We start from the raw sequence: 21418 nt of genomic DNA on the forward strand, positions 1-21418 counted from the left end.
CATGGCAGCAGCCATGCTGCAGGGATGATGCATTACAGGGGGTTGGGCTAGATGCCCCCCTGGGGTCCCTTCTAACTCTACAGTTCTATAATTCTGTGAAAAGGGCCAAGACCTCTATAGGAACCTCCTACTACAAGGGAGTCAAGGAGTCTCAGGTCTTCCAGAGTCGTCTACAGCAGAGCCCCCCATGTCAGATGATGGCAGCACCACGTCATTGGGCTGGGAGGGAGGGGGGGCCCTGGTTTCACAGGTTCGTTGAGGAGCAGTGGCCCTGAGTAGGACTGATCCCGCATGCCTTTCCTCTTCAGGTTGAGTTCTCACCTCCAGCATCAGGTGAGGAGGAATTTGGTTCCTTTTCCCAGGTAACTAGCATCTTGCGCTCTGCACTTGGCTGGCACACCATCCTCATGGGGTAAACATTATTTATTTGAATTGTTTGCCACAGTAACTGGGTGTTTCAAACTTTTATTTATTTATTTATTACCTTTATATCCCACAAAGGTGCTCAAGGTGGCAGGCATGAAGTTTTTTTTTGTTTTTGATTTTTTAAATCAAGCTGGAAGTGGTCTTTGATCTCTGCTCTGTGTTCTCAGGTCTCTGTTGCCTAATGGCAACAGCATTTGCTCCTCGGGTTTTTATGAAGCTTCAGTTTGTGGGAGCTTTGTTTGAGAGAGAGAAAGGTGGCACATTGATGTATCAAATTAGACAGATTCCTGAATAAGTAAGTAAATTTGGCTATGCTGACTGGAGTTGCACCCCAGAATACTAGGTTGTCAGAGACTGATATAGGCATGAGTTGGGGGGTCAAAATAAATTCAGGAGGATAAGGGCTTATGGGGCAGGGCTGCTGTTCAGTGACAGAACATCTGCCTTGCATGCTGAACATCCCGGGTTCAATCCCTGCTGGCATTTCCAGGTAAAGTTGGGAGAGACTCTTTCTGAAACCTAGAGAGCTGCTGCCAGTCAGTGTAGACAATACTGAGCTAGATGGCACAATGGCTCACTAGAAGGCGGCTTCTATTTTCAGAAGAGAACTAGTGGCAGGGTTTGCTGAGGAAAGGAAGCACTGCATGCTTCTAGTTGCCCACTAGGGGGCGCTGCACCCTAAACGAATGAGCAGAAGCAGTGAAGCTGAATAGGAACGGTGATATTTTCCACTGGCTGGCTTGACTCACAAGTCAGTAAGTGTGGATTAAGATGGTGTGGTTTAAGCCTCGAATCTGCTGCATGCATGCAACAGAGGTTCTGGCCCTGACCTAACACCCCCTTCAAAGCACCAGGCCAGAGCTGGCACACCAAGGGATAAGTAGCAGTGCCATTCCAAGAAAACTGCTCTCAAGAGTGCTGATAAGGGCAATCTAGGGCATAGCCAGATAGCAGTTGCAGCCAGGCCCCAAAGTGTAAGGAATTAAGGTGCAGATAGTAAGCTGCCAAAATCCACAGCTGGGCAGTCCATCTGGGGGGGGGGGGCTGACCGATATATCACCAGCTGAACATCTTGATATATCACAATGTCTGAAATAAACTATGGAACAGCTATGTAGAGGCACTGGCTAGCTTCATGGTTTTCCCCTCATTGTGATTTCTTCACAGCACACACACACACATCGTGATTTGCGATATATTGCTAGGTCAAAATTTAAGAAACCAATGTCACGACATGGACTTCAAACCGGTTTTAGACGATATATTGATATATCACCCAACCCTATCTGGAAGTGCAGTTCTAGACTGTGGATTCTTAACTATCTCCTACCAATCTCTTAACTTATAACACACCTGCAGTTGAAGAAGCACAAACCTTGCTATTGTCAACTGATAATAAACAGATAAACCCAGCCTTAATTTCCAGCCCTAGTTTCTTCTCCATCAGTTTGTGTCTGATTCTCTAAAGGTCCTCAGCTTTATAGTCCCATTGTCAAAGGTTTGCAAATGATCAAATACCGTGTTTCCCCGAAAATAAGACATACCCATAAAATAAGCCGTAGCAGGATTTCTATGCACTTGTGCAATATAAGCCATACCCCGATGTTGTAAGAATTTTAAGGTCTTATATATATACCGGTAATAAATGTTCCTAAGTGTACCAAGCAAACACGAACATGAATGTATAGGCCACATGCCTGAGGCAGACAGTCCTGACACCATTTTGACTCCTGACACCATTTCTGAATCCCAAACTGATAAACTGTTTCTCTGCAAGGAAGGAGGGGGGTGAGAAAACCTTTCCATTGTCTCAGGAATTAAAATGATTACCATCTCAAAGGAATGGCCGACATTATCATATAAACTGGCAGGCAGGAGAAAAACAATGCACTCAGATTTCTGCTGTAGGCTGCCTTTTTCTGTGATGTAGCTATGATGTATTTGGGAGGTGGTCCTGGGTTACACCCCTTCTGTGATGTTTGTATGTTTTTGGGGGTGGTCTTGAACGGCAGCGTGGGCAATTTCAAATTTCTATACAGTGGTAGCTTGGGTTACATACACTTCAGGTTACATACTCTGCTAACTCAGAAATAATGCTTCAGGTTAAGAACTTTGCTTCAGCATAAGAACAGAAATCGTGCTCTGGCGGTGCAGCGGCAGCGGGAGGTCCTATTAGCTAAAGTGGTGCTTCAGGTTAAGAACAGTTTCAGGTTAAGAACGGACTTCCAGAACGAATTAAGTACATAACCAGAGGTACCAATGTATAAGGGGAGGAGCTCCTTTGTTCTAGGTCTTTCCCCCTACTCTCCTGTGTGTGGGGCAAACACCCTGTTGCAACAGCCTTAATAAAGATCAAGCTTACTAGCTGCTTTGCTTCTAATTATTCTCTGGTTGGCCTCTGTTATTTACTCCTACCGATGGAGAACCTGCAAAGGACTTTACGAGGGCTCTTGTGTACCCCATAAGGGAATAAGGGCAGATTTTTGTTTATTACACCGAAAATAAGACAGTGACACAGTGCCTCCCTTAAGACGGCCGGGATAGGCGTGGCTATGCAGTGTACCAACGTGGAGCGGTTAAAATAAGATATCCCCCGAAAATAAGCCACAGTGTGTTTTCTTGAGGGGAAAAAATATATAAGGCAGTGTCTTATTTTCGGGAAAACACGGTAACAGAAGCTGAGGACGTGACTACTGCCTTTGGCAACGGAGTTGATAGGTTTCTTGCTCTCTCCTCTTCACAGAGCATGCAAAACATACCTTTGCCTCAGAGAAAAAGCAAAGAAACAGGAAGCACCATCTAATCACTGCGCATGACAAGCTTTTTGTCTATGGCCATTTATAAGATTCCTGCATTTAGTGGGTGCCCTCATGCACCACCAGATTCTGGAGTCTGGGGGTATGAATCACCTGGGGAGCACCCATTCCAAGAGTCATGTAGAGGGGGAGAGCACCCTGTGCTGGTGTTGGGTGACTCAGCTTCCTAGATCAGTCAGTCTCATCATCCAGGGCTGCAAGCATTAACTGTGAATTCATGAAGGCTGTTGTAAGAATTTTAAGGTCTTTCATATATAATAATTGTTATTAATGTACCAAACAAATAAGGCCACATGTCTGAAAACAGCACAGGAAGACAGGCCTCACTCCATTTTGATCCTAGCTGGCCAAGTGTTTTCATCTGCAGGGAGGAGGTGAGAAGTCTCTGCCTGAATGCCAGATATGGGCCATTTCCCTCACAAAGGACAGCCATTAGCCCTACCAGCCAGGGCAGGAAACCTTTTGTTTTGCAGAAATGTGTGTCTGGGAGAGATGGCACAGGTGTGGAAAATTCCCAAGTTACCTCCTCTGACCTTCCCATTTTGTGATGTAGCTCTGATGTATGGGGTGGTGGTGGTCTTGGGTTACATCTCTTCTGTTGATTGGATGATGTTTCTGGGGGTGGGCTAGACTCCAGGAGGGATTTTGAAATGTCTTTATAAGAGCATGGCTGCTTTGTTCTGGGTCTTTTCCCCTGAAAATCACCGCTGTTGCAACAGCTTCAATAAAGATCAATGCTTTGCTTCTCCATCTTCTCTGGTTAGCCTCTGTTTTTTACTCCTACCAATGGAGAACCTGCAAAGGACTTTGCAAGGGCTCTTGTGTACCCCATAAGGGAATAAGGGCAGATTTTTTTCTTATTACAAGGCTTTCATCAGCACAGCTGGGGCCTGGAGACATTCCTGGAGTTATGTCTTCTCACTCAGAAGGAAGGGAGGGGGGAGAGAAATTCAAAAGCAGGCAATAGTTCAGCCTTCCCAAGTAAAAATTCCAACCTTGCAACTCTTGCCAAGTTTCCCATAGGAGTCCAAATTACCAGCTGCTTTCAAAATTTCTGGCTGGGAGGTGGAGGCTTTTGATCAAGAAGGGGTCGTGCTGGATACTTTCCAAAGGCCTCGCTATCTCACCCCAAACAAAAAAACTTAATTTCCAGTTGGTTAATTGGCTGCTTTGGTTTGAAATTCCAGCAGGGCTGAATTTCTAAAAAGAAGGGAGGCCCACCACAATCCTCGGATGCTGGAGGAAAGAAGGGTTGTAGTGAGGACAGGACATGGCACTTTGTTCATGCTCAGATAAAAGCACAGTCCAAAAGCACTGATGAGTGCAGCTCGCAGTCCCTGCAGCGTCCAGCAGGAAATCGCCCAGGTCCCCGCACATGATGTCAGAGCTGCCTCCCTTCTCCAGCGCGGCTATTCTCATAAAGTACTATATGCAGCACAACGTAGATCGGACAAGGTAAGCAGACAAAACCTTTTAACACCTACTATGAGAAATCAAGGAGACAACTGCATTTTATCCACCCTGCAATACACTCCCCGCACCTCTTCCATTAAGGCAATTATATACACACATTGGCACCTCCTCTCCAACATTCTTGGATGTCAGAAACCTCCACTTTTTGGTTTAAAAAGAACTCAATCTCTCAGAAGAAGAGTTTGGATTTGATATCCCGCTTTCACTACCCGAAGGAGTCTCAAAGCGGCTAACATTCTGCTTTCCCTTCCTCCCCCACAACATACACTCTGTGAGGTGAGTGGGGCTGAGAGACTTCAAAGAAGTGTGACTAGCCCAAGGTCACCCAGCAGCTGCATGTGGAGGAGCGGAGATGCGAACCTGGTTCCCCAGATTACGAGTCTGCCACTCCTAACTACTACACCAAACTGGCTCTCAGGGACTTCTTGGTAAAATCTGACATGTCACAAATAAAACCAGGGGACGAGTTGCCTTTTGGTCACTTTAGATGCAGAGGATGCAGTGTCTGCAAATATTCCTCACAGGTGAAGGAATTTGCTGATGAACAATCTGGATTCAGATTTACCATTAGGCATTTCAGTAACTGTAACACAAAAAACTGTGTTTATATATGGACCTTTCCCTGCAAAAAGATGTACATTGGTAAATGTTCTAGGTCTATAAGACTCAGGATCAATGAACACCGATCCAGAATACGCAATCATATTATGGAAGCGCCGCTCGTGGAACATTACATACAACAAAAACACACAGAAGATGATTTCTTATTCTTCGCTATATGGAAGCTGCCCCTAGATCGTTTCCACCACAAGAACTCTGATAGACTTCTCTTGCAACAAGAAACCAAATTTATCCATCTTTTCCATACGATTTCTCCCCGGGGTCTGAACAACCATCAGGACTTTGCTTCCTTTCTATAATTTGCTTTAATTTTTACTGTAACTTTAAGACCAACTGTATCACTGCTGCTTTAAATTCTCTCAGTAGATTGTTATAACTCTTTTTGTAATCTCAAACTGTACCACTGCCACTTTAATTCTTTAGCAGACCACACCTTATATTTCTCTTAAATTCCACAAACACATTTGAGTCACTCAACTCGAAATTGATAAGGAAAATTCCAGCCGCCACCTTCCCCACCGCGCAGCCTTCTCGCGGGACTCCCGCGCTGCCAAATGCGGGACCTGGAAGCCTCTTTCTTCTCTTTGCCCCCCCGACGATGAGCGGGTACCCCACACACACATATAAGTCGCACAAGCACCACATAAAACCCTCGCGATGAAGGGTTCCCCAAAACCCCAAATCTGCGTTCCGAAAAGCCCCTGGAAAAGCGCTCCTGTCAAACAGCGCTCCGTACGCGCTCCATTTTCTCAATGAACGGCAAACCCACCAATCAGGAGCGTGCATTCAGCTCAGCCTGCAAAATGGAACGTTCAGCTCAGCTACTATGATTCAATCATCACCTTCACGCTTGACTGAGCGCTAAGTGGGTATTGACAGGCTCCCTGCTGCGAGAACAATGGAACCGAAACCAAAATGTATCTAGTTTTGGGAAGCTATTAATTATGAACTGCTACAATGTTGCAAGTGGACTTATTTAGATCGTGGGTGGGCTGTCTGACAGCTCAGACAGTAAAATAGCATAAAAATCAATATCTCAGCAACGCAAGGTCCGATCTGCTTGATTCGAGTGTCTATCTGCTCCTTATAAAATAACCTTTCTAACCCCTCGGTCCCCGCCATCCTCCGATCATCAGAAGTATATTATCTCGATACTGCATAATTTTTGGACTCTCAACTCAGCATCCTCCATAATCCCTTAAGCCGCAAGTCACGTCCTCATCCAGGTGCAGGATGGAATGCACCCCTCCCGGTAATCCATCGATCTGTTGCCATGACAGCAGACATCCTCCTAGGAGTTTTCTATTGTCCCTCCACAGTGGAAACTTTCAATGTGTATTACACCCACCCTAGATCCATTCACCGGTTCCTGCCATCCTTCCTGTTATGCAAAACTTGTTTTTCCTATATGTAAATCCCACTAGAACCTCCTCTCCCTCCTCCCGTTTCTGACGTTTCTGTAATGTATTTCGCTATGTATTCTGGGCTATCGCGGGAACTTTTAAAAGTCCAGGACACCCTTTGTTCGGGGTTCGGATCCTCCTGAACCTTGTTGCGCAATAAACTCCTTTGCTTTTGCTCCAATCTCCGGCTGGTCTCCATTGCCTCCGCAGCGAACCACGGGCTTCCTCCGTAGGACCGGGAGCTGAGCCTCCTCGACCCGGTAATTTCCGTAACAGTCTTGGTGCCGAAACCCGGGACCTGCGTTCTCCCGTGGTGGCTGGGGACCCCCACCGAGCCTTCAGCCGGCAACGGGACCCTTTTCTCCCGTGGAGACTCGACGGATCCCTGGCCATCCTCCGGGCGGTAATTGCAGGTCTCAAGGGGAGCCAACCGGGGAGCAAAGGCAAAGTTCAGCCGGCTTCGTCTCCAACGATCCAGCGGATCGCGGTGGAAGACGCGTAAGTATAAATCCAGTGCACTGGTGATTGGGGGGAGGGGGGAGGTAAGCCTGGCAACCGCAATCTACTGCTCTCTTGCCTATCATTTCTTGCCTGTCTCTCAGTCTGTCCCGTGGACTGCTGCTCAACTCGAAAGGGGAGTCCTGAGCTCTATCTCTTTTTCTCCAATACCCAGTCAGCCGCCCCGTTAGCTGGTCTAACGAACGCAAGGGACTGGGCTCTTTTTCTACTTTGCCAGCTGCCAAGGGGCAAAGGACTTCTCTGCACTATCCTAAACCTCAGCCGCCCCGGTCGGGCCATGTAAAACACGCTGGTCGTGCGTGAGCCCGCTTCCGAACGCAAGGGAGGTTTTTCCGGACCGTTTAACTCTATTTAAAGGGCTGCCCGATCTGGCACTGCAGTGGCAGGCGTCCAGTAGGGTTCCCTTCCTTAGCTGTTAACGATAGGCAGGAGGTTGCCAGGTGGGGGTACCCTGTAATGGGTGGAAATGGGGGTTGAGAAATAGGAATAGATGAGAAGAAATGGAAGAGAAAGGAAGAGGAAAAGGGAGCTCCAGGAAAAAGGAAAGGAAGAGGTAGTTTAGAGTAGATCCCCCTGGTCAGCCGCCCCGCTAGCCGAACTAGTGAACGCAAGGGACCAGGCTAGATTATTGGAACGTTGTGTACTGTACTTTGCTTGTGTTAAGAAACCCCCCTGTCCCACTCCCTTAGTGAGAAACCCTGACTTACTAAGATACCTTTCCCGTCCCTCCTTTCCCAAAAACCCAGGTTCCTCTTAAAAAAAAAAAAAACCCAAGGAACAATGGGTGCCAAGGCTTCGAAGCCCAGTCGTACTTCCACTGGGAAGAAGGCTTCTCGCAAGCCTTCTTTTGCCCAGCCGGAACCCGACTCCCCCCTCGAGTTTGTACTGGACCACTGGAAAGAAATTCCGGGCTCAGAAATATTATCCAGGCAGAAGTTGCAAGACCTCTGCGAAAACTCCTGGCCATCTCTTACTGATAACATGCCATCTGAACTCCGCTGGCCACCGGAGGGATCCTTCAACCAGGATCGTTTAAATACCCTAAGAAAGCACTTACTAGAAGAAAGACCCCGCCAGTTGGACTACCTAAAAGCTTTCGAGGTCGTATATCAAATCCTCACTACTCTGAAGGATTCCCCGGCTCTCCAGATGCCTATGATAAAACCTCTTAAGAAAGCCTCTAGGAAACCCAAGGGAGGTCCTGCACCGCCCCCTTATGAGGATCCATCGGACGATGACTCTATGGATCAGGCCATGGCGCTATACTATAATCGACCCAGACAAGCCCCTACAGCTCCCCCTGCACAGAATGATGGCCCTGGACAAAATAATCTCCCAGGACCTGAAAACGATGCAGACCCGAACAATCAGGCAGGAGCTCAAGGCGAGCAGCTACTGGTCCAACCCATTGACCAGGGAGAAATAGCAGCAACATCCAATGACCAAATGGAAGCTGACCCGGTCTTAACGCCAGTCAGTGACCACGATGCCTATACTTTGTCACCCCACTCCAATCTCCTTGAGAACATGGAAGGCATGACCACCCGCTCTATGGTTCAGACCGCTAAGGACTTGGCCATCCGCATCCAGGGTGCCTTTTCACCATCTGCTTCCCGACAACCAGTAAAAGTAAAAACTAAAGGGAGTGGGGGAAACAACCACCAAATGGCCTCTTACCAGATGCCCCTGCGTGCCTTTCCCATCCCTCCTGCAACTCCTGATGGGGCCCCACGGATGATTTACACCCACCAGCCCTTCCGGACTGCAGATTTAGTAAACTGGGCTAACGTGATGCCCTCCTTGAGAGATGACCCTGATAAGTGCCACCGGCAAATTGCTACCATTTTCTCTTCCCACCACCCGTCTTGGACGGATGTCCACGTACTCTTAAATGCCCTATTCAATGAGGCTGAAAAGGCTGACATCCTCAGTAAGGCGGAAGAAGCCCTAAATCAGGAAAACTACCAGGAAGGAAGACCTCAAGGGGTGGGGGCCCTGACACCTAGAGATCTCCGTATTGAACCCAACCCTGCCTGGGACTACAATACCCCTAATGGCATCTGGTGCCTGAACTTGTTTAAAAGGGCCATCCTAGATGGCATCAAGGCTTCAGGGCAGCGCTCAATAAACTGGACTAAGGTTCAGACTGTAATACAGGGACCGAATGAACACCCTTCGGACTATTATTCTCGGTTGGTGGTGGCCATAAAAACGTGGGGTGGAATAGACCCTGAAAATCCTCACCACGAGATAATAGTAAAGGGTTTCTTTAAGGACCAAGCAACGCCAGACATAAGGAAAACTTTGAATCTCCTAGTGGGTTACGACGGGAAAACCTTTAGTGAGATATTATCAATTGCAAAATCCGTCTTTAACAATCGAGACGAAAAGAAAAGGACGGACACCAGGGCAGAGGAAGAGGCAGTGCTTGCCCTCAGTATGGAAACCCCTTGCTTCCCAGCTCCAGGGTTCCTGGCCAGGGGAGGAGGCAGGGGGCGAGGTAGAGGGGGAGAAGTGAATGCAAGCCCATCCATGCCACGACCCTGGGGCCCATCCACTGGCCTTTGTCACCTGTGTTTTCAACCAGGGCACCTAAGACGAAACTGCCCATATTTATACCCGGGGAGCCCATGGGTTGAAGCCAACTCTTACCCATTCCCCGGAGGAAACTCACCATACTCCACCTTTCCTTCGCACCCTCCTTGGGCCCAGGGTTATGAGAACCAGCAAATGGTGCCACCTCATCCCCAAGGGAATTGGCCACCCCAAGGCACCCAGGTCTCGGTGGCCCAACCAACCGCAGAGTCACACCCTCCAAATCCTTTCCGTGCCCCTCTGCCAGTTCAAACTGACCCGCAATTCGTTCAAGCCCCTCCTTCCGACTTGAGAACATAAGGAGAGCCCCAACAGGACCTTGAAGCCCTTCCCCTTTGGACTGCGCTCAATTCCCACCCCTCGTATACCCGGGGGTACAGCCCACCGTACCCCAGCATCGCACCCCAGTTCCTGTTCCTCGTACCCCAGCACCGTACCCCAGCATCGCACCCCAGTTCCTGTTCCTCGTACAGCCCACCGTACCCCAGCATCGCACCCCAGTTCCTGTTCCTCGTACCCCAGCACCGCACCCCAGCATCGCACCCCAGTTCCTGTTCCTCGTACCCCAGCATCGTACCCCAGTTCCTGTTCCTCGTACCCCAGCATCGCACCCCAGCATCGTACCCCAGTTCCTGATCACCGCACCCCAGCATCGTACCCCAGTTCCTGTTCGTCGCACCCCAGCATCGCACCCCAGCATCGCACCCCAGTTCCTGTCCATCGCACCCCAGTTCCTGCGTCACCATTCCCGAGTCCCCGTACATCGTTCCCACCGACCATTTTCGGACTTGCCGCTATTGACAGCTCTTGACAGCTGTTTGACAGTTCTCCACATTTTCGGACCTACTGCTTTGACAGCTTGCTTTATTCTGACTGCTTGCCGTTTGACAGCTTTTTGACAGTTCTCCACATTTTCGGACTCACCGCTTTGACAGCTTGCTTTATTCTGACTGCTTGCCGTTTGACAGCTTTTTGACAGTTCTCCACATTTTCGGACTCACCGCTTTGACAGCTTGCCTTATTCTGACTGCTTGCCGTTTGACAGCTGTTTGACAGTTCTCCACATTTTCGGACCTACCGCTTTGACAGCTTGCTTTATTCTGACTGCTTGCCGTTTGACAGCTGTTTGACAGTTCTCCACATTTTCGGACTTACCACTTTGACAGCTTGCCTTGGTCTACCTGCTTGCCGTTTGACAGCTGTTTGACAGCTATTTGACAGCACACCCTGTCTCCTCGTTGGCCACCTTTGACAGCTCGCCAGTGTGACTACCTGCCACTTTGACAGCCGTGTGACAGCTCATCATATTCTCCGATCAGCTGGCTTTTGACAGCCCACCGTGCCTGCACCCGATGTTGGCATCCAACCATGACCGGCCCGCTCTCCCTGAATACGACCAGCCGAGGCGCGTGGGGAAGGTGAGTACCAAGTCTCGAAGGTGTAGGTGTGGAGAAAAGGATTTGTGGTTCTGCGAACCAGATACAAATCTTATCTCCAAATGCGGGACTGATAAGGAAAATTCCAGCCGCCACCTTCCCCACCGCGCAGCCTTCTCGCGGGACTCCCGCGCTGCCAAATGCGGGACCTGGAAGCCTCTTTCTTCTCTTTGCCCCCCCGACGATGAGCGGGTACCCCACACACACATATAAGTCGCACAAGCACCACATAAAACCCTCGCGATGAAGGGTTCCCCAAAACCCCAAATCTGCGTTCCGAAAAGCCCCTGGAAAAGCGCTCCTGTCAAACAGTGCTCCGTACGCGCTCCATTTTCTCAATGAACGGCAAACCCACCAATCAGGAGCGTGCATTCAGCTCAGCCTGCAAAATGGAACGTTCAGCTCAGCTACTATGATTCAATCATCACCTTCACGCTTGACTGAGCGCTAAGTGGGTATTGACAGGCTCCCTGCTGCGAGAACAATGGAACCGAAACCAAAATGTATCTAGTTTTGGGAAGCTATTAATTATGAACTGCTACAATGTTGCAAGTGGACTTATTTAGATCGTGGGTGGGCTGTCTGACAGCTCAGACAGTAAAATAGCATAAAAATCAATATCTCAGCAACGCAAGGTCCGATCTGCTTGATTCGAGTGTCTATCTGCTCCTTATAAAATAACCTTTCTAACCCCTCGGTCCCCGCCATCCTCCGATCATCAGAAGTATATTATCTCGATACTGCATAATTTTGGACTCTCAACTCAGCATCCTCCATAATCCCTTAAGCCGCAAGTCACGTCCTCATCCAGGTGCAGGATGGAATGCACCCCTCCCGGTAATCCATCGATCTGTTGCCATGACAGCAGACATCCTCCTAGGAGTTTTCTATTGTCCCTCCACAGTGGAAACTTTCAATGTGTATTACACCCACCCTAGATCCATTCACCGGTTCCTGCCATCCTTCCTGTTATGCAAAACTTGTTTTTCCTATATGTAAATCCCACTAGAACCTCCTCTCCCTCCTCCCGTTTCTGACGTTTCTGTGATGTATTTCGCTATGTATTCTGGGCTATCGCGGGAACTTTTAAAAGTCCAGGACACCCTTTGTTCGGGGTTCGGATCCTCCTGAACCTTGTTGCGCAATAAACTCCTTTGCTTTTGCTCCAATCTCCGGCTGGTCTCCATTGCCTCCGCAGCGAACCACGGGCTTCCTCCGTAGGACCGGGAGCTGAGCCTCCTCGACCCGGTAATTTCCGTAACAAAATAATTGGTACACTTTGACCTGAAAACTCTAAGACACTAGTAGGTAAGATTAACTTTCCCTGTACATTTCTTTGTATATTTCATATATGCGTTTGTAAATCTGTATACAACTTCAGACTTTCGATATGATAATTAACATAGAGTCTCTTAATTTTCCAGCTGAGGAAGAATACCGAAACAAGGCCTTGTCCTGGCGTTTTCATCTCATTTGTATTACAAACCTCAAGGAATTAAACCTACAAGAGACTTGTATAATTTATATTTATATCTATCAAATCGTTATTTTGGCCTGTGTCCTTTTCGCCTCTTTTCCTGCTGCACATGAGCAGCAGCATCTCCAGCAAAGCCCTCTCTAAACCAGCTGTTAATTATGAATTTTCTTGAACCAGGGAGTTTGGCAGCCAGGTGGTAGTGCCTTTACTGCCTAGTTGGGGCTTCCGGATTCCACCTTCATCTTGCCAGTTATGATGCCACCTTGGCTACGTTTAACCTGCTCCTCTGTGAGCCTTTGAAATCTGTAGCGTAGTGGCAGATTCAGCAGTGCAGGGGTTCCTTCATTATAGTCACAGCCACGCCCCTTCTTATACAAAAATCTGATAAATATACAATAGTAATAAACAGAGATGCACTGCAATGGTCAATGCAGAGCTCCATGTGATGCATTTCAGCTGGGTCTACTATTTTCTCCATGTGCCTGGGCAAATGACAGAACAGAAACAGAAAGCACCTTGTGTTTTCAGTGTTCCTAAATTCTTAGCTTTGGAGCACCCCCCTTGTTGATCCCCCCTGTTGATCTTCCTGTGCATTTTCTCCAGAGAGAGAGTGGCCGACTCACCTCCTTTCACTCCAAACAGCACCAAGGGTGAGAAGACTTCTCCTCCGTGGCTAAGAGGCTCCCTTTCATGCTGATTGGGTGGCTCTCGGACCCTGGAGAGAACCTGCTGCAGAAAGAATAAGCAGGTCTTAGAACCCCCATGACTACTACACCCCTGGCTCTCCCTCATTCCTGCTACCTATCCTTGACCTCTCCCCTTCTCTCTCACCCATCGCTTTCTTTTCACAGAACACAAAGCAACTTTCATCAGCCTGGTGTCCTGCTAGCTCTTATACTGCTGTTCTCAGTGGCCTTCATAGGAAACTGAATTTCAGTGAGTTTGTCTTGTAAAACAATGAATGCTGGAGCAATTGTTAACCAAATGAAATATAAAAAGTCTTGCGGCAAATGCAATTTTCCATTGACCCACGGTGTGCTCTCTTGTCACACAGTTACTTCTATACTAAAACAGCAACAATAATACTGTCACTGAGCTACTGGTCCCAATTCTGGCATATAAAGCCTTAAATGAGCTTACTCCAGTTCCAACCATCTCTGACCCTACAATGGCAGACGAGGCCTTGTTGGTGCTGTCACTGAAGGCTGTTTGCGCTGACTTGCGACAGGGCCTTTTTGGTGGTAGTCCCCTGGTTGTGAAATGCCCTCCCTACTGAGGTCCCTGTCTCCATCATTATTGTTACACAACACCTCACTCTCTGCTGAGCGGTAGCAAGATTCCAGGGGTTTCGGGCGCTCACCCAGGGCTGTGTTTCTGTTGTGAATTCAGGGCATGGTGGAGGCTGTAGTTTTTTAAGGATATATGGCTTATTTTACAGCTATATACATCTGGATCTACATGGAGAGGAAGAGAGCTCACAGCATTACATCTCCAAAGATGTCTCCTCTTTTAGTTTCAGCCAGCTTCAGTCCAGAGCATCCAGCCATGCTCTCCAGTCTCTGGCTTGCAGTCTTTCCAATCAACAGCCAGGATGGTTCTGGCCTTTGTTCTTTCTTGTTCTCAGCACAGCGGCAAAGCATATGCCTGCGCTGCCCAGGGTGGGGGTGCTCCCGAGGGGGGTGGTTGCCGCTCGGGTGCCCAGAGCGGCATGCGCAGAGGCATAGGAAGGTCAGGTGGTACCCGGTGTGGAAAATTTCTTGTCCCCCCCCCATTGACACCCCCCCCTGCAAAAATGGTTTTTACATTATTTCATATTTTCTTACAAAGGAATAATAAGTAATAATAATATAAAAACTTTTTATGTATATCCCACCCTCCCTGGCCAAAGTCGGGCTCAGGGTGGCTAACATCAGATACATAACATTGGTATAAAATCAAACAATAATTAAATTACCTCCTAAAAACATCTCAAAATCAAATCAAAGTCTAATTAGATGGCTGTCCACAAGGTTAGGGTTGGGAACAGTAAGTGCTCCACTGAACTGAAATTTCAGCCTTCACGACATAGGAAAACAGCCAAGTAAACAGCTATTTTGGTGGAGGAGGGTCAAGATATTAACCGATATGCATGAAATTTCAAATATAGCTTTATAATCCCTAGTATAGTAAGATAAGACCTTTGGAGCAGGCATTAAAAAAAAAATTATGAACCGCCCTAGTAGGCCATTAATTGTTCCTTGATAATTTGTCACCCCCTCCATTATGGAAACTGGGGCGGTCCCCCTTGCTATGCCCCTGGGTGTGTGCAACCTGCAGCCAGGGGTGGAGTGAGCCGCCCATGGCAGACATTCAGTGCGCCACCCGCCCGTGACTCCTAAGCCTCCCTCAAGCTGTCAAAATGAAGAGGGAAGGGGGGGGGATGCTGCCGGCTCTGGGTAGGCTTGGGAGTCGCGGGTGGGCAGCGTGCCGAATGTCACCCCCCTCAGTGAGGGCAAACGGGTCAGTCCACCGCCACCGTCCCCCCTTCTTATGCCCCTGTCTCAGCATCCCCTGTTCCATGCAAAACGACACTTTTTTTCTGTCACCTCTCACCCCACCACCACCTTGGTAACCAGCCAATTCTCGTGTCTCTGTCCCCTCCTCAGAGCTGAAGGAATGACGGTTTTTCTGCATTGCCAATGGCCCTTAATAGCTAAGTATTGTTTCTTTAGGGCTCTGCACTTAGCTAGCTTGCCCAGGCTGGTTTGCATGAGCCAGCCCAGGGATCCCTTGTCTGGAAGAGCTGTAGCTTCCTATCCTAATTATTTCCCCTATTCCAATTATTAGCTAGATTCTGACATTCATTAATTTATTGGATTTAGTGGGGTCTCTCCTCCCCTCGCAAACCTATGACATCATTAACTTGCAAGAGGAATCTGAAAACATTCCTGTTTAACCAGGCGTTTGCTGGCTGAAGAATATTGCTCCTGGCAGCCTCTAGATCACTGAATTTTTTTAAAATATTGCAATTGTTCTCAGAAGGTTTTAGTTGGTTTTAGAATGTTTTTGCTTTGTTTTTGTTTTTAAATTGAATATCTGTTTGCCTCCCTGGGCTCCTTAGAAGGGTGAGATATGAATTCAGTAACTAAATAGCAAGCAATCATTCTCTTGCTTGCAGCCAGAGCCAGTGCAGGCAGCCCCTTAGGGCATAGACTTCAGAGGGGCAGAGTGGTGACTTTTGAGGGGCACAGTTTTATACAGATTAGCTTTTCTAAGAAACTGGAACTGGGCCTATCATCCATCGTAGCAAGAGCCCATATCAGGATAATTACCTTCTACAAATCGCTTGCTGAAACTCCAAATTCTCTACTAGCCAAACAAGCCTTCTTAGCCTTCACCGGCAGCAGCACCTGGTCAAGAGGCTTGGAGTCCATTTGTCATCGCTACTCCCTTCCAGACTTCGCCGCCCTATCCTCATGGGACAAGGACAAAATTCGTGACTGGATTCTTGCTAGGGACGCTGCCCTTGATCAAGAACTATCTAATGCGGCCAGACTCTCCACGTGGTTCCCTCGTGTGAAGGTAGTTAGATCTCTGGCCCACTATCTGAGTGATCTGATGGATCCCACGCTGAGAAGGGCCTTTACACTGGCTCGATTTCATGCCATTCCCACAGCATTCTTACAGGATGTATTTTCCAATACCCCTCTGGATCTTCGACTCTGCCCATGCAACAATGGAAAGATAGAGGACTTTATTCACTTCTTCCTCTACTGCCCACTATATGCCTCAATGAGATCTAGGCTTCTCCCTCTAATCCCGCTGACTATCGCCAGGGACGATGACCGCATGAAATATCTACTGGTGGATGCCAACCCCTTGGTTTCACGTGGAGTGGCCATCTACATATTACAGGCCCTGAAACTCAGGACCACCTTTTTGGCCAACTTCCCTTAGCCTTAGTCTTATGTATATTCCCAACATGGACACTGTCGTCATGCCCGCTAGTGCTTTTTATTTTATTTGTTTTATCCAGTACAATTTTACTTCCAGTTGTTTTAACTGTATCTGTTGTATTCTTTGCATAATTGTGTCAGGCTACTGCCTGGTCTTTTACTATGTGCTATGGCCATAGGGCTAATGCAATAAATAAATTGATTGATTGATATATCTTATACATTCCTGATAATATTTTACTTCTGTTTTATATTTTGAGGAATTTAATCATTTTTAGAAAGCAACTGTTTTGAAATTTTAAATTAGCATTTTATTTTATTTTTGCAGGGGTGCAAGAGGTTAAGTCTTGTCTATGGTACAAAATAGTCTGGCATCAGCAATGCTTGAAGCACATGACCCCATGGGCCAGTCTTGCCCAATCTGGTGATCTCTAGAAATGGTTTGACTCCCAATGTGCATAAGCTCTGACCATTGGTCATGCTGGCTGGGGCTGATGGGAGTTGTAGTCCAAAGCAGCAAATTGGGGAAGGCAGACCTAAACTTTCAGAAGTAATAATGCTTTGCGAAATAACAATAAAAATATTAAAAAATGCTTTGCAACCCCTTGGAGATCGCACCCTTATTGCATTCTGCCTGCCTGCCTCTGCCTTCTGACAACCAAAGAAAGCGTTAATTAGTGGGTGTTTTTAACAGTGCTCTGGAGACAATGCTCTCAAAATATGATCATGTGCCCTGGCTCTGTTGCTACACCACGTTTCTTTCACTCACTGCCAAAGGATTGTCCATTTTATTTTATTTTTGGAACCAGCTTGTTATTTCTGCCCATCCTTAAACAGATCCTCAGGACAAACGGGCACATGGAGGCGGGTATGAGTGTGTGTGAGTGGTGGTTAGAAGTCTTGGGTATGTAATAGTAAAACAATTCATAATGTCTGAGGCTGTAAAAGGGTTCCTCATCCCACCCTCCTCCTGGACAAGAAAAAAAGAGTTCACAGAGGAGGCTGAGATAGTGCACACATTACAGTCGTATCTCTTGTTACGAATGCTTCAGGATGTGTACAACACGGGTTACAAACCCGCCGAACACAGAAATAACGGAACGCGTTACTTCCGGGTTTGGCGGTTCGCACATGCGCAGATGTGTCAAATGATGTCACGCGCATGTGCAGAAGTGCTGGATCGCCTTGTGCACATGCGCAGATGTGGTGCTTCAGGTTACGCACGTCACGGGTTATGAACGGAGCTCCGGAACGGATCCCGTTTGTAACCAGAGGTACCACTGTATATTGGATGATACATGTTTGAATTTGGGCAACTTGCGTGGAAAAAGGGACCCATGCTGGTCAGGCTGTAATCTTACATACTGACCTCACTAATAATAATAATAATAATAATAATAATAATAATAATAATAATTCAACCTCACTTTTCCATCATTCTTTCTGCAACACTTTTTTGTCTCATCCCTAGGTCATCTTTACCTCTCTGTACCTTATTTCCTTATCTCAGCATCCTCCTCTCCTTGATTCTCTGCCTCTGTTTTTTGCTCCCTCCTTCTTCCAGCTCCCTTTCTCCTCTACCATCACTCTCCTGGGGTCAGGCTGCCCTTCATGGGCTGAGGATGAGGATTCAGAGTGGGGGAGGGGATGATCCACAGGGCGTCCCAGAAGCAACCTAACCAACTGTGGAGCCATCTCAGAAGCTCTAGGGCAGGGCTTTTCAAACTGTGATCCATAGACCCCCCCACGGTCCACGTGCTTCATTTAGGTAATCTGCCATGCATCTGTGGATTTGTGGTTGAAGATGGGAGGCAGCACAGCCATTGAATTATATATTTATATTGGTTTGAAAATAATGTTTTTATTGCCCCCTTTATTTCTTATATATTGTAGTACAATTTAACTTCTATAGAATTCAAATTGTCATACAATGTGAGGAATAAAAGAAGCAATAAAAAGTAAAATTAAATTAACATAGTGAATTACAATTCCTACAACAGGCAGAAAAATCATTAAGTGGTCCAACAAAACCCTCAGCAAATTTTGAAGTCATCTGTGGAGGGGAACTTTGGGGAACCTGTGCTATGCTGCTACCACGGTGGGCAGAATAAATTACTGCTAGAGCAGACTTTAAACAAAGAGGCTCCTTTCATGGAAGGCAGAGCTAGCAAGTGAGTAGGGGCTGAAGGTCCTCCTTAAAGCTCAGTCTGAGGATGGCTGGTGCTGAAGCAACATTCAAGTTCTGCTCTTAGGGAGTCTCCAGCCTGAGACCTGCATGGAGCTGTCCAGGGTGCTCTTGCCTTGTGTGAGGTCAGTGAAAGAGGACCTTCTGACATCACACAAATGTGCAGAAGGCAGAGAGCTTAAAAGCTCTTTTTGCGCAGGGTTTTTCCCAGTGCAGAAAGAGCTCTTAAGCTCTCCACCTTGCTTACCAGATTCTGGGATGTTCTTGTGCAGGCTCTGGGAAGCTCTTGTGAGATCTCACAGCATCTTGGAAAGCCCCACAAGATCTTGCAAGAGCATCCCAGAGCTCAGTAAACAAGGCCCGCTTGGCGCATAGCTCTAGAAAGGTAAGGATGTTCATATGGGGCTGGTTCCAAGGGGCTGGTTTAAGTAAATGTGTTTTTGTGTGTATATGAACCATCCCTGGAACATAACCTCCACACAGGAAGTGATTATACTGTATTCTAGGTGTACCTCTCAGCTTGTAATTATTTGGTTGCTTAGGAGCATGGTAAGGTGCCTCATACTGAGTCAAACTGTTGCTCCATCTAGCCCAGATGGGCGGGGTATAAATAATAAATTATTATTATTATTATTATAAGTGCTGATTGGCAGCAGCTCTGCAGGCAAGGGAACATCCCCAGCTTTACCTGGAGATGCAGGACTTGAACCTGGAACCTGGGAACCTGCATGGAAAGCAGATACTTCACCCCTAGTGGCACTGCCACCCAAAAAATTCTGTATGCTGCCATGCCAGCAGTAATCCTCACTTCCTTACCCCCCTCTTCCCATGCACCTCCCTCCTCCCATAATTCTTCATTTCTTACACAAATAGAAAATTTAGGAAGTGAAAATAATGGACCCAACGAGGAAAGAAAAATGCTCACCTACCTGGATTTCATTACAAAGGAACACAAGGAGTTGCATTCAGTGTTAGTCATACTCAGAGTATGCTTATGTTTAGTCGTTTAGTCATGTCCGACTCTTCGTGACCCCATGGACCAGAGCACGCCAGGCACTATGCCTGTTGTCTTTGTCCATGGAGTTTTCTTGGCAGGGATACCAGAGTGGCTTGCTAGTTCTTGCTCCACATACTCAGAGTAGGCCCATTTAAATTAATGACCATGACTGCCTTAGGTCAATTAATTTTAATGGGTCTACTCTGAGTAGGTCTTGGCTAGACACAACCCATTACAGGCAAGGCATGCCCCCTGCTTGAGTTACTGGTGGTATAAATTCATGTCTGCATTTCAACTTGAGATGTTTGCGGCTTCCAAGGACCAAATGAATCCAAATTTGCTGAGGGGTAACCTATTTTCCCATGGTCATCTCCCCCCCCCCTCTCTCTCTCTCTCTCTGTGTGTGTGTGTGTGTGTGTGTGTGTGTGTATATATATATATATATATATATATATATATAGTGCTTAACTGTATGTTCTGTAACAGCTGAGTGCTGATAAGAGAAGCAGACTGTAATTAACTGACATACTGTAATTAACTGACAAGCTATTTACTCCTATTTGTTTGTGGGACAGACTGTCCTGAACACACTGGCATGCTTAAATCAAGACCCAAAGCATTAGATCATGCAAGAGTCTTAGGTTGCTGTTGCACATGAAAGGAGAAATGGGTGGTTCTAGCCTTTTGGGCTTCCAGTTCATTGCAATTTGTCACCCCACCCCCACCCCCAGCAACGAATTGCCAGATGCAGTAGAGCTTCCCATTGCTTTGCAGTTTCTGGGTTGGTCTCCTGCAAACTTCATTTTTGCATCACTTTTCAAGATTGTCCATTGGAAAATTACCTTCAAGTCAGGGAGGAGTTTCATTAATGGCTCCCCATGTGGGTTCAGACGTGCTTCTCACACCCCAGCCGCAATTTGAGGTAGTCTGTGGCTTGTGACATCTGAGGATAGAATGTTTCTGTTGGAATATCAGTCCACTCTCCAAGAGTATAGCCAGATTTCTGGCTACTTCACCAATTCTTACAGCACAGAGGAGGAACTAAAATGTCTGTTTCCAGCAGTACACTTCCAGCCTCTGTTCAGGTTCAGCACCTAAGCATATGTTAGATTGGAGGCAGACTGACCATTGTGTAATAATAGCAGTAGTTGTACGCATTAGATCGAGGCCTTTTATTGCAAAAGATACCATAATTTAAAAAGAAATACAATTTCATCCATATATGTAAACAGGAAACATAAATATTATTTCATATTATCATGTATCCTTCATATACAAAATTATTTGGTGTCCTTTGTTAATTGACAAAAAGAGTCAATTAAAGAGTGCTGCATACACTTTGTTTCTTTGGTTACTATTACATTTTAAGCAGAATGTCAGATTATACAAGTGAAAAATAATATATAAGGTTCAACACTATATTGGAATTTTAGTTTCCAACAATTAACCAAGAGGCAGAATGTTTTTAAAAGAATTGAGAGAAGCACAGGGTTTGGCACTTTCTTGCCTGAAGCGTACAGACCAATTTCTTTCAC

The sequence above is a fragment of the Lacerta agilis genome, chromosome 13 (assembly GCF_009819535.1).
Source record: "Lacerta agilis isolate rLacAgi1 chromosome 13, rLacAgi1.pri, whole genome shotgun sequence".
Classification (NCBI taxonomy): Eukaryota; Metazoa; Chordata; class Lepidosauria; order Squamata; family Lacertidae; genus Lacerta; species Lacerta agilis.